A 13,031-nucleotide genomic window follows, 5' to 3' on the forward strand; every position below is an offset into this window, starting at 1 on the left:
TCTCATTGGACAGGATCCTCTTTCTTTGACCTTTTGCACGCCTTCCCTCGCCTTTCATATGCTAATGATGGCCGGACCCGAGGAGGAAACGTGCTGGAGCTGAGTGGAGGAGGACAAAGACTCCCCTCTCTCTCTCTCTCTCTCTTTTTTTTTTTTTTTTTTTTTTTCTCCACGCTATATCTCCTCTTTTTTTGCCTCTTCCCGTCCCAACAACTTGACAGACTTTGGCATGAAAGGAAGTGAGTGCTTAGCGAATGGGAAAGGTGGGGACGGTGCTCTCGCTGTGACCTGCACGAGGATCAAGTGCACTGCTGGGTAGTGTGTATGTGTGTGTGTGTGTGTGTGTGTGTGTGTGTGGAGTGTTATTTTGAGTGGCCCTTGTAGTGTGTCTTGCAGATCGGTAATCGTTTGTGCCGTGCTACCGGTAGTGATGGTTGAGAAGTGATTTGTTGCTTTTCCAGTGAAGCTCGTCGAGTTGTCATATTTCTCCCAGACTCTTTTTCAGCTCTGCCAACTCTATCTCCTCACAGCCAGTGAAGTAGTGTCTCTGGCGGGGTAAAAGGATACTAATATAGTTACTACAACCCTCCCCTAACATAATACTCCTGTTGAGCGTGACGTGGATTCGGGGCTCTTTTTGCTCTGTTATGGGAAGGGGGCATGTTATCTGTAGGAAATGTAATTTTTGTCCTCATTGAAATCGTTCATTATTGAGCGCGGTTATCTAAATGTTTTTGTTGCTGTTGGTCCTGCGCCAGTCAGGATTGCGTTTCCCCCTCTCTCTCTCTATCTCTCCCACTCTCTCACTCTCTTTCTCTATGTCCGTCTCTCACTCCCTCATTTCACCAGGCCCTTCATCAATCTCTTCAGGGAAAATAGAAAAGAGGGGGATTTTTCCCTCCGTCCTGTTCTCAGGCTCTCCTGTCTATTTTGCATCAGCCATCTCATACAGGATATTAGCTGTGGAAAAAAACACAGGTCTGGGTATTTCATTCAGAATAATATGTTTATTCTTTTCATTTCATAGTGAGGGTGGGGGGAATTTTCGTATAGGGTGGGGAAAGAACAATCAGGGCCGTGTGTTGGAGGACTCTTTCTGTCTGATCGGAGGTCCTGCGGGCCCCGATGGTTGGCTGAGATTCTCGAGTTTAGGTGAAATATAATGGACTGTTCAGACAAATGAGGCCTCTTTGGTTGGCTCACATTGTTTCAGTGATTTGCTTTCTCTGTCAGTGTCTCTCATTCGCTGGTGCTCTCTCTGTCGTCTTTCGTTTACATCTCTGGATGAGGTAGAGAAGGGAGAACAGTGATTGGGCGATCAGAAAGCAAAGAGAAACGGCCTCTTTTTCTGATCTTTCTAAACGTTCACAGTCCTTCTGTGCATAATGTGCCAACACTCATTTGAATTCTTTACATTTCTTCTGTTACCTTTGAGACTGTGACATTGCGTGTCCTCTATACTCCTGGATGCAGTCACCATGAAGGACACTTGCCTACCCCTTGAGCTCCATTTGAGCGCCACAAAGTCTTCATATTAAATATCCAACAAAGCATTCTGCAGGCTTTTGTTTTAAAGGTTTGTCCCTTTCGTGCCTCCCAACAAAGTAAGGCACAGTACAAAAGGTTATATGCCACATTTCATTGATTGCTCTCAGAAGTATTTTCAGAGCTGTAAAAATTGGCAAGCAAAAAGAATATGCCCTACTGCCTCACGAAAAGAGAAGTTAAAAAGACAAGCTCTGAGCTGGGGAGGGGGAGAGGGAGAGGGGGGGGGGAGTTGATGAATGACTAAGTTTCTCCAGGTTTGAGATGCACCACAATAGCACAAGACGTCTCATGACAAATGATGCATTCGCTTCCTCGTTGGCCAAAGACAAAGAGGGGATTGAAAAGGCAGCGGAGCCCAGTCACAGGACATATGCACGTTAATAGACCTGCAGGAAAAATGGAGAAAAGAGTGGAGAGTGATATGTTAAAGTAGTGGAGATTAAAAAAGAAAAACAATACTGGTGAAATAAGCTAACAAGATAGTTTTCATAATAGATTATATTTATGAACGTAACTTCTTCACCCAGTTCTTTGACATTATTTTTGCATCCACTTTTTGTGAGTGTGTGGGTCTGCACTAGCCTGTGCATGCATGTAAATCTCACATGCAACATGATTGGCATCTAGTATTCCTGAAGGCAATAGCATGTGGATATCAAGGCCATTGGCAGGGCTCGTCAGGGAATAAGTGGCTAATTAATTATGCATGACTTGTGGGCTTAAACAAACAGTGTAATGAGAGATGAGATGAATTTACCAAAGAATTAAGCCCCAGTTGCACAGAGACCTTTTCAATTATTCTATTATTCTTCTAGTTATTTTGTTTATTATCATAAAAAAGGAACAATTGTTTGTCTCTTTTTAAAAGCCTGAAATCATATATATATATCATTTCAGACAGTCTAAACTGTGAAGCTGCCTGCCACCTGGCCTCACTGAATACATGTAACCACAATGAGATATGAAAAGTATTTAAAAGAACAGAATATTTCCATTCCTAATGCAGGCCTCAGTCTGATCTAATACACTCAGGCGAGCATGTGTCTCCACAAATCCCCCGAGGAGACTCCAGCCAACACTATCCCTCTTTTTTTTTTTTTCTGGCCTGGCACCAGCCTTGGAATTATCTTTAATTATTTGCTTTTATAAAGAAAAAAACCTCTTTTTTTCCCCCTCTGACAGTAGAGAAGAAGAGCAGAACAGGCGCAGGAATGTTCTTGTATATGAAATTGTAGGTATTAACAGGGCCGGTTTTGTCAGCGGTTTCACTGATGTATCAGCGCTCTGCCCCTAGACTAAATAAAAAGGGTGTTTTTTTTCTCTCTCTCTCTCTTTTTTTTTTTTTACACGTTTCATCCTGGTGTAGATGAGCAGATAAAGGAGGGCTTTGGAGGAATTGTTAAAATAGCAAAGTATGACTGAAGAATAGAGCTCTTCTTTTGACACAATACCTAAACAAGTGTCAGGATGTGGTGACTGACGGTCCAGGGTTCACCCGTCAGAAATGCTCCTCTGTCGACATTTATTCCTCTAATCTTATAAAGTAGGAAGCAGAAATTTTATTGAAACAGCAGATTACACTTTTTTTTAAAGTTCTGCACGAGTTTCCGAATGAGATCTGTTTGCGAGTAGCTTGCTTTGGCGTGAGCATAATCTGTGAATGTGCCTGAGAGAAGAATTGCTGACTCTGGTTTTCAGCTGCCTTGTCATTGACCTCTACGGTCCCCTAGTTGTCACACTATGAGCCATGCAGCTCACATGCAGGCACATGGAGAGAGAAAGAGAAATTAAAGAGAGAGAAAAAAGACCTTTATTCCATGTTGATAATTTAACAGAGAGCACACTGTGAGACGTAATTTATCTTGCATGTTAGATTTCAACATGTTATTGTGTCACTTGTATCTAATAGCAGTTATTTCCTGCAGCGAACACGAAGGTAATGGGTCCATTTCATCTCGGTTCCCTCTCAGCGGGCCGGCCCTGTGGATTTGCGTGACATGGTGTTTATTTGATAAAGGAATATTGTGGTGCTAATCTAAAACCACGCTAATTACATCTGACAGTTGTTTGTTTGTAGTGAAATCCAATTAAAATGTAGACTTTTCAACTCCATTGCTCATCTCTCTCTCTCCCCCCCCCCCCCCCCCCCCCCCCCCCCTTCTCCCATTCTCTTTCTTTCTTCCCTCCCACGGTAACCAGAAAAAGAGCCGATGATGGCACAAATAACAACTGTGCTTTCCTTGTGGGTTTTTTTTTTTTTTTGTGAGAACAGGGCAAACTCGTAACAGCTGTCAGAAAAAAAGGGGGTTTGTTTAAAAAGCAAATGGCTTTGGTCTAAAGTTCATTTGGAGACCTCTCTAATTAAATAGAGAGCCAAAAGCTTAAGTTAATTAGTAATTGCCTGGGTCCAGAAATTAGACCTGTCACGAGTATTGGAGCTCTTGGAAAGCCAAAAGGTATGTGTGCACTTCACAAACTGATTTTCTTATGCAAGGCCCACACATTCTTCCTGTTGAGACATTAATGGTCTTTTTGTGGCGTGTCAGAGAAGTACTCGGGAGATGTTTAAGTCAGGGGCACATAGTTTGTGGCGTCAGTCAGGATACCTGCCCTATGATTATGTTTATGAAGATAATAACAGGGCTGGGGTCCCGCCGAGCACCGTCTTTAGAAAACAGCCAGGGTTTTGAACTTTAAACTTTATTGTTGCCTCTGCAAAACAACTGGATTGGTTTGGTTTGGTCGCCCTGTCCCGAGAAATGTCTGTACAATTAGCAAGGTGTCTCTGCATGCTGACTTTTAACTGTAAAAACAGATGTTCTCCTCTCGCATTCAGCAGTGTAATTGGAGGGATAAGCAACTATAAATCAGCTGACTTTAACACAATGGGCAGACAAGATGTCCTTACCTGTCCAGACCATAGAAGATGCTAGTTACAGACTAATAACTAGCATTATCGACAGCCAGAAACCACATGCTTTGCTGAAATGCAGAGCAAAAAATGTATTTTCTAGCTCGAGCGCTAGTGTGTTTTTTTATAGAGAAATATCCTTAACCAAATGTGGGCAACATTTTCTGAATTTCTTCCTTTCATAAAAAAGTCACTCGAGTTGTTTTACAAGTTTATACTGCTTAATAATAGGTTCACATCAAAGATGTGCAGGACTTACGGCTGTCACAAAAAAGTGATTTTGAGTGCTGGAAAAGTACTGAATGTTTTTAATTTCATACCACGAAGACTCATCTTGCTAATTTTGAGTAAAAAAAAAAAAAAGTCTAAAAGTCTCCCCCTTTCAAGCAGCGTAGCATCAGAGGCTTATGCTAGCTGATACATTATACGCAGGGTTTACTATCTGCCAGGTGGATGTGAAATGCCTGCGTCAGAGAGTGCTCTCTGTGTCTGTCTGTGAGTGTGCTATCCTTGACGGACGTGGACAGTGTTTGCTTAAACTCTTCTGCGCTGCGCTACCATGGCCTTGTCAATTTAAGCTTGTGTGTGTGTGTGTGTGTGTGTGTGTGTGTGTGAGAGAGAGAGAGAGAGACCAGTAATGGTAGCTTTCATTTTTCATGTTCCCAGCAGTATTTTTGCTAAACGAACCTGCTGAGAGGCAGAGTGAGAGAAAAGAGGGGGGAGTTTGAATCAACACAAATGAGTGATGTTTGTTATTTTTTTCCTAGGGTTGTGTATAATTGTGTGTGTGTGTGTGTGTGTGTGTGTGTGTGTGTTTGTGCATCAACACACCCTGATCGAAAACACACACTTTTTTAAACCAGATTTTTTTTTTTTCAGGGCTTTGTATTTAGCAGGATTATTAATTTCTCTTGACAAATAATCCCACCCGGCCATCCCCTTTAACTTGCGATGTTATTTCAGAGCAGAGGTGTGTATGTGTGTGATTGTGTGCATGGTCTCATTGCGTTTGCCTCATTCCAAAGGATAAGGCTGCGATTTATGTAACATCTAAGCCCTTTCATATTGTGTATGTTGTACCTTACAAGAGCATGATGATGAGCAGGCTAGATTAATATTTATTTAGCACAGGGAAATCAAGGATTAAGCAGTCATCATTTTAGCACTAATCCATGTCTCTGGTGAGATGCAGAGACAAAGAGAGGCAGATTACTATACGCAGAACACCGAGAAAAAAAAAAAAAACGCAATTAGTTGGCGACTTCCTTCCCCTCGACTGCGTGGAAAAAGAGATGGACAGAAGATGTGTAAACACGCTCAAACACAAACAGTTTTTCCTCTTTTTTTTTTTTCTTTTTTTTTTTACCTATGTTATCTCTGTTTGTGTGCCTCTCCCTGACTTTGAAACTTCTCCTTCTCACCCTCCCTCTCGGCTTAAAAGAACCTCTCATTGAAATTAGTGGTGGTTTGTCTGATTCACTCATCTGACGTAAATGTGTCTCATGATCTTTTCCACTGTCCGAACTCACATGCACACGCGCGCACACACACACACACACACACACACACACACACACACACACACACACACACTCGCAAAGTGACACACATGCAAGAGCGATGAATACTTCTTTCTTAGCTGCAACCACGTGGGAGAGGGACAGTTTGCTTATCCTGTGTGAGTCTTTCGATGTGTGTATGTGTTGTGAGTTACTTAGGAGTCTGTAAATAAAATTACATTCTTCACTAATTGAGTTAAACTGCTTTGCTGGAGATGTGGCAGGAAAAAAAAAAGAAGATGAAAGCTCCCTGTGTGTGTTTTGTGTTTGCATGCTGTGTGTGCTTGTGCAAATGTGTGTGTACGCTGCTAATCTAGTTCGCTGTTAGCACTCTCAGGTGTATCCAATAGAAACACCGTGCGTGCAGCTATGCTTGCTAGTTAGGTTCCTCAAACTTATGCATGTGCAAAACAGATAATCAAAAACTTTGATTAAAAAAAAAGAAAGAGTTTGTGAGTGGCTTGTCTGTAGGAGGGCACCCCTCGCATTGAAAGCAACAACAAGGAACAGCGAAGGGGCCAAAAAGAGCATTAGAGAGTCTCTGCAGTGTTAGTGAGGGGTGATTTGGGAGGGCATTCGTGGGAGGAGGTGGAGGGAGCCAAACCAGATGTGAGAGAAAATAAAGGAAGAGAGATAAATAAAAAAGAATGAACAGACAAGTCGTGCTGCGAGAGAGAAAGACAGGGAGAAGCACAGAGAGGGGGAGAGAATGCCATCCTCACTTCCCCTTTGCCCTCCTTCCTCTCTCTCACTCGGCCACTGAATGTTAATGGCTTTTCTGCCTCACCCCCTCCTCCCTTACACGCACACACAAATACACACACACACACACACTCGAATCCCTCCCCGTGGACACTAGCGCATTGTTTGTGGCAGTGCTTCTATTCTTTCAAACTTAATTACCTTCTTGCCTTTTGTGGCGTCGGGGGCTGGAAGTTTTGCTCCATGGCAGTGGAGGTCGTCACACATTCTTTAGCGGTGGATTCCCTTAATCTGGGGAGTTGGGGGGGGGGGGGGGTTAAAGAGAGAGCCAGGGGAAGAGTCTAGAGGGAAGAGTTCCTACCAGCATGAGCTTCTAAAGGTGGTTATAGTACCCCTCTGTGCTCGTGTATGCACGCGTGCACGTTCATAATAGTCGAGGCATAGGCTGCCCTTTGTTTGTGCGGTTCATTTCCAATCAACCCTAATTAAGTAGAGAGTGTTTCCAGATTGCCAGCGAAAGAAAAATCCCCATTTTTTTTCTCTCCCCTTCGGTCTATGCTGTTTGGAGTTCGAGGAAGGGGAGAAAGAAAAAAAAAAATGGAGGCATTAGCTATGTAGATTGCCTCCGCCTTTGATGCTGGAAAAATCTTTAGCAAAGGACTGTAAGTGGCGACTGCGACCGGGCAGTGTCTGACTGTTTATTTTCATGTTTAAGTTTGACCTTAGTTTGAAACATCGCCTCTTCAAAGGCGCAAGACTAGTGCATATATTTCAACTGGACTGTGAAAGACCAAAGTCCATTTGTAGAAATGCCAAAGTCGTCTCGAATCCAGTAAGTTTTGTGTGTATGAAATTGCACGAGCGGGCGATAAACTCCGGTGAAAAAGTACTTTACTGAAATAACTGGTATGTATGGCATCTTGAAGTCTGCTTCTAAAGTGGTGTCTGGATCACATGAAAAATGTTTTCACCTCATCCTGGCCGAAGTTAGGATAGGGGCTGGTGTAATCTGATCCTAAATCAGATTCTAGGACCCATCTGTGGCTTGAGTGATATGATTCTTTTGTTGCTCTTAGAAGGGGAAAAAAAACAAACACGGCTGCTGGGTTTTCTTATTTTTCCTCACCTGGTCAACACGTTTGTTTTTGCATACTTTACTGTTGTTGTTCCAGATGACCCTGCCATGTCACATGTGCATATTGTTCTCCAAAACTACCCAGATATTTTTTGTCTCTAACAATGAAATATCCGTTAAGAGCCTGAGGGCCGTTAGGTGTATGTTACTTGAGCAACCAATGAGACTCATTTACCTGTCATCAACCTGAGGGATAGAACTGCATACCTACTTTAAGACACGAAAAAAAACACCACTTCCGTCCTCTACATTTCTCTTCATTATCTCTCTCCCCCCCACGCCAAATATTTCTCCTCACACTTTTGTGCCCTTCTACAATCTGACATCATGGCTCATGTAAGGAGTAATTTTAAATTTGATTTGCTAAAAGGCTTTTTTTTTTTTTTTTTTTTTTCGCGGAGCAGGTAATTTGTCGAACAAGAATCGTGTGCTAAACGGAGTTGTGTTTGCTGTAGGTGTCTGGGCCGCGCCTTGCGATAATGATAAGGTGTCTTTTTGGTAATGAAGGCCTTTGCTCAGAAGGAAGAGGACAGGCGGACAGAGGAGTGTGTGTTTTGAGGGGTGTGTGGGGGGGGGGGGATATGAGGGAGATCTGCTGCATCTAGGGTCTAATATTACACCTCCAGGCAACAAACAAGGCCTGCATGAAAATCTTTTGTGAGGTTAAGAAGCAGAGAAGACAAAAAACACTTGGTCACGCAAAAGCCCCCCCCCCCTCCCCTTCTCATCCCTTTGCAATTTTCTCCCTCTGTCCTTTCTTTTAAGACTTTAAAGAGAGCATTAGGCCCTCTCCTGTGATTGCGTGCATGTGTGCATATGTGTTTGTGCACGCATGCGTCGGTGCTCTTTGATGGCTGCCGAAGCTCCTCTTGCATTGTGAGGAAGGAGATAATTCCCCTCCTCCTGCTCCTTCACCCTCTTCGTTTTTCATCCCTCCATTTCTGCATGGCAACAAATAAACAGGTCTAATTAGACCAGAGTAGGCCTATTCATGGCACTGACAGTGGGAGATGGATGCAGGGGCTTTCACAGTGCCCTTCGCCTTTGTCTTTTGCTAACGCTTGGTGACATTTTGATAGAAGATTTGGTGTTAGACCGAAGGGACACATGCAGAGAGAGGGATGACCTTCCAAGAGACCTCAAGGATTGGACACACAGTCTCACGCTGTCTTCTGACTTTGTTGTTTGACTTTTGCCAGCTATGTTGGGTCACCTTAAACATTCAATTTCTCCACTTTTTAGCTGCGCTCACATATGTATTCAAGCAGTTTGACAAGAAGAGGGAAATGACTATTTGAGAAGTCTGATGAACAAATCTCCAAGCACAAATCTAACTAATTCCAGTGTTACAAATTGTGGAAATATTCATAGAAGTTTTGAAGCACTGTCTGTTTTGCATTCAAATATTGGACATTTCATTTTGATGAATTTGAGGCTAATGGATCTAAGTTTGGAAACTGGTGACAATGTGGTGACACTGCTATTACGGGTTTGGCATTTTACTGAACAAAATTAGGACATCAACAGTTAGTTGACATCAACAAAAGTTTGGTAAGCTCTACACTGTGGACATAATGTAACGCACATTACAGGAATATTTGTAAGAACTTAAAAAAAAAAAGGTAATAATGGATGTAAACCCTTACAAACAGATTTTTTTTGCCCATGTGGAAGCTGTCAGGTAGCGTGTTTGTAACTGAAGAAGAGTCCGACTTCTCTTGGAAAAAAAAAATCCAAAATCGCTTTAAGAAAAACCTAGTCATGAAAGGGGCTAAATTGTGAAAAAAAAAAAAAGTTGGAGAAACCCCCTACTTTCGACTACCTCTATCTCTCAGGGAACTACTGAAAAGCAGATGGAAGGATAGAGGGGAGAGAGAGAAGGAAAGGGGAGGGAGGGGGAGAAAAACAATAGGCCTGGTAGGAGTCTCCAAGCCCCTTTTCTCCCCTCAGAACTAGCAGTGTCCAAACCAAGCATTCCTTGGCTATTATTTGCCTCTCATTGGATCTGATCTGCCACTTTAATTACCTTAGTGTATGTGTGTGTTTGCGTTTGTGTCAACCTGTGTCAATGTGCATGTGCGTGGAAGCAAAGGGACATGCTTAATTAAAAAACAGAGGTGGGAGCAGCTCAGGCCATCTCTTTTGTTCTCCAGTTAAAAGAAGGGGACTATTTTCAGAGAGGAAAAACCTGAGCTTCATTGTTGGCTTCTCTCTCTCTCTCACTCACTCACTCACTCACTCACTCTCACACTGTGTATCTACACATCTCCCTCTCTCATATGAAAGTAGTCTTGTTGTTTAGCAGAGCGGAGGAAGAGGAGGTGGGGAGTCTTAGCTAGCGGTAACATGATCCACCTTAAAAGAGGCAGAAGTGGGCACTAATGCTGTAAAAGGTGTAAGGTTTGGGGACAAAACAAAAAACGTTGATCCGCGTTAGCCTATCGAGTTAAGTATCCACATTATTCTTTTAAGTTCAGTAAGGTACATGAAGAATATATTTTATTCATATTAAAGCAAGACCAGACATCTTGTTAATTCTCTGTCCAGCTATTCTAAATTAACAAACGCTGAGTGGATCAGGATGACGGTAAACGCCTTCACCAGGCTGCACTGAACCATGTTGGTCTTTCATGAGAGAGCACGAGTGAAGATCAGACTTTCAAGCCAAGAATTTTAAGCTAAGATCTGGCATGGGGCCATTAGAGAGCAAGAGACAGTTTTACATCTAAGATTTCACATAAGGGTCAAATATTAAAACTCCTTAATGTACTTGCACAAACTCTGTCCAAAGATTGTATGATGTATTTTTACCTCCCCATGCTGGAGCCTTAACCGTTTTTGCAAATGTTCAATAAGTGTTCGTCTGCGGTACCTATCCTGTTTCTACAAGAGAACATTTCTTCAGATATTAATGAAGATACATTTCCCCAAAAAGCTAAGAAAAGCACAACAAAAATAACTTCAAATAAAGCATTATTCTCACAGTGATACTTTGTGTGTCAGCACACTGTTGGTTTGACAAATAATGGGTTCCATTACAACCCTGGATGATAAAATAATGGACAGCCGCGTTATTGTTGGCAGTCAACACACATGTAAACAGCTGCTAACCTGTTAGCAATAAGGGCGATATGTCAGTGCCAAGTGCTTAGCACATTGGCTTACCCATAAGACATAATTCCATACTTAAAGCGTTAGGAGATGCATAATTCATAAACCGCAGTGTTTTATGTCCGAGCTACAATTCAAACGGGTTGCTCCCCAATGAAATAAGCAGTGAAATGACACCACTGACAAGTAGTAAATCCTGTCGTATGTGTCGCATTAGCTCTCAAACCCACTGCTTCTGAACAGCTTTACCCTCAATCACATTTAACAGAAGCCTCGGTAAGAGGGACACTGTTGGAAAAAAAGAAATATGACTGCAGAAACAAGCGAGGTGTGTTATTTTGGTTCTAGGTGAGTGTAATTGGAGACTTATGGTAAATAGCTAAATGAGCTGCGATGTAGATGGGTGTGAAAAGCCTTTAAACATGTTTTTTTAGTTCCACCAAATTCTTGTTCCCTTTTTTCTGCCAGATAGAGCAGTTATATATAAAACCAATATGGCCGAATTTTGTGTTTACACTGGCTCAGTCTTAACAGTATTATCATGCATTTTTGTGGCCTATTTGGTCTATTTGAACTCCTTAATAATTTCGAAAGAAGATCTTACTGCTGCGAATTTCTTTGCAATCAGGACTTCAAGACTGACTTCACATGTATTCATGTTGTGCCTGTATACCAATACATTTGTATGTCTGAAGAAAGTCATAGATATAATACATTTGTGTGGACTACATGAAACTACTCGTCACATATCTACCTCCTGCCTTTTGCCACTTGAGCAGAACAGATGAGCACAAAACATAATCTACTGCTCCTTGATTTTTTTCCTAATCTCACGAATAGAAAGTGAGTGAGACACAGAGAAAGAAAACATAGTTTCTCTCTTTAATCTATCACTAGTCCACATGAAATCTTCTCCAGGATATGTAAGATTAGACCTGATTATAGCGCGTGCACGAACATGCACTCACAAACATACTCACACACATGTTTAATTTCATTCCTCACGCTTTTACTGTCTCTCCCACTGGCTTTGTTTAGCCCTGGATTGTAGTGGATTAATCCTCTAATTGCTTTGTAGCTTTGTTGTGAGAGAGAGGGAGTGTAGAAAAAGAGAGGGAGAATTAAGCAGCAGGTGGATTGGGTTAAAGGTTAACATGGCTCTTTAAAGCTTTCTTTTAATGCCAGCTCATTTACACGCATGCATCTGAAAGACGTTGGTACTGTATCAAGTTAAAAAAAAAAAAAAAAAAAAACTGGCACGCACAACTAGTTTTCATTTGTTGCATTTAGCAAAGCAAGAATACTTAGTGAAGCCTAACTTTTTCATCTATTTTTCTTGTTCCCTCCTTTTCTTGCTATTTAGGTGATGAGACATTATGCCTATGGTTAGAAAATGTGTTTGTTCTCTACATTGTGGGCATGTGCTTGTGTATGCCTCAGTATTTGTGACTTGTTGTGAAAGGCTTCTATACTGAAGTAGTGAGGGGTTGAGAGATGGGCAGCCTCCCAGGATTGATAACATCTCACTGGTATTCCAAACATCATTCCTCATGGAAGCTCGTTCGCTTTCTCATTTATCTCTCTCTCTCTCTCTCTCTCAGATTCTTTTATTATTCATTTTGTTCCTGCATGAAAATACTTTCAAATGTTATTGATGTGAATTTAATTTGCTTATTTATTCCCACATCTATAACCCTGTTGAGAAAATCTACCAACAAAAAGTGTTCTACTTTCTATGTGTCGAGTACAGTCACGTACTTACTACATGGCTATACAGTTCTTCACTTTCCTTGTCCACACAGTCTAAGCCATACCTTCTGGTCATTAATTGGTTAATACATGTGGGCTCATTAGCAACCCCTGACTGGTAAGAACATGCCAAGACTGATTAAGCTAATGAATGGAGAGTCTTCTAATTCTAGTCCACTTTTCCTCATAACGGAAGACAGGGACATGAAAAAAATATTTTCAATATTAAGTTTGATTAAAGTTATGTTGTTTTGTTCCGAACTGAAGTTCCCAAACTGGAGTTCTTGTTGGTTCTAGCTTAACATCATTATCTTAA

The 13,031-nt window shown here is 41.8% G+C and overlaps 1 protein-coding gene across 4 annotated transcripts in view; it reads left to right on the forward strand.

Annotated features, from left to right (window-relative positions):
* Nucleotides 1-13,031, forward strand: part of zfhx4 (zinc finger homeobox 4) — a 91,952-nt gene that overhangs the window by 19,328 nt on the left and 59,593 nt on the right. The gene's annotated exons all lie outside the window — the stretch shown is intronic.

This window comes from Symphodus melops (genome assembly GCF_947650265.1).
Source record: "Symphodus melops genome assembly, chromosome: 14".
Lineage (NCBI taxonomy): Eukaryota > Metazoa > Chordata > Actinopteri > Labriformes > Labridae > Symphodus > Symphodus melops.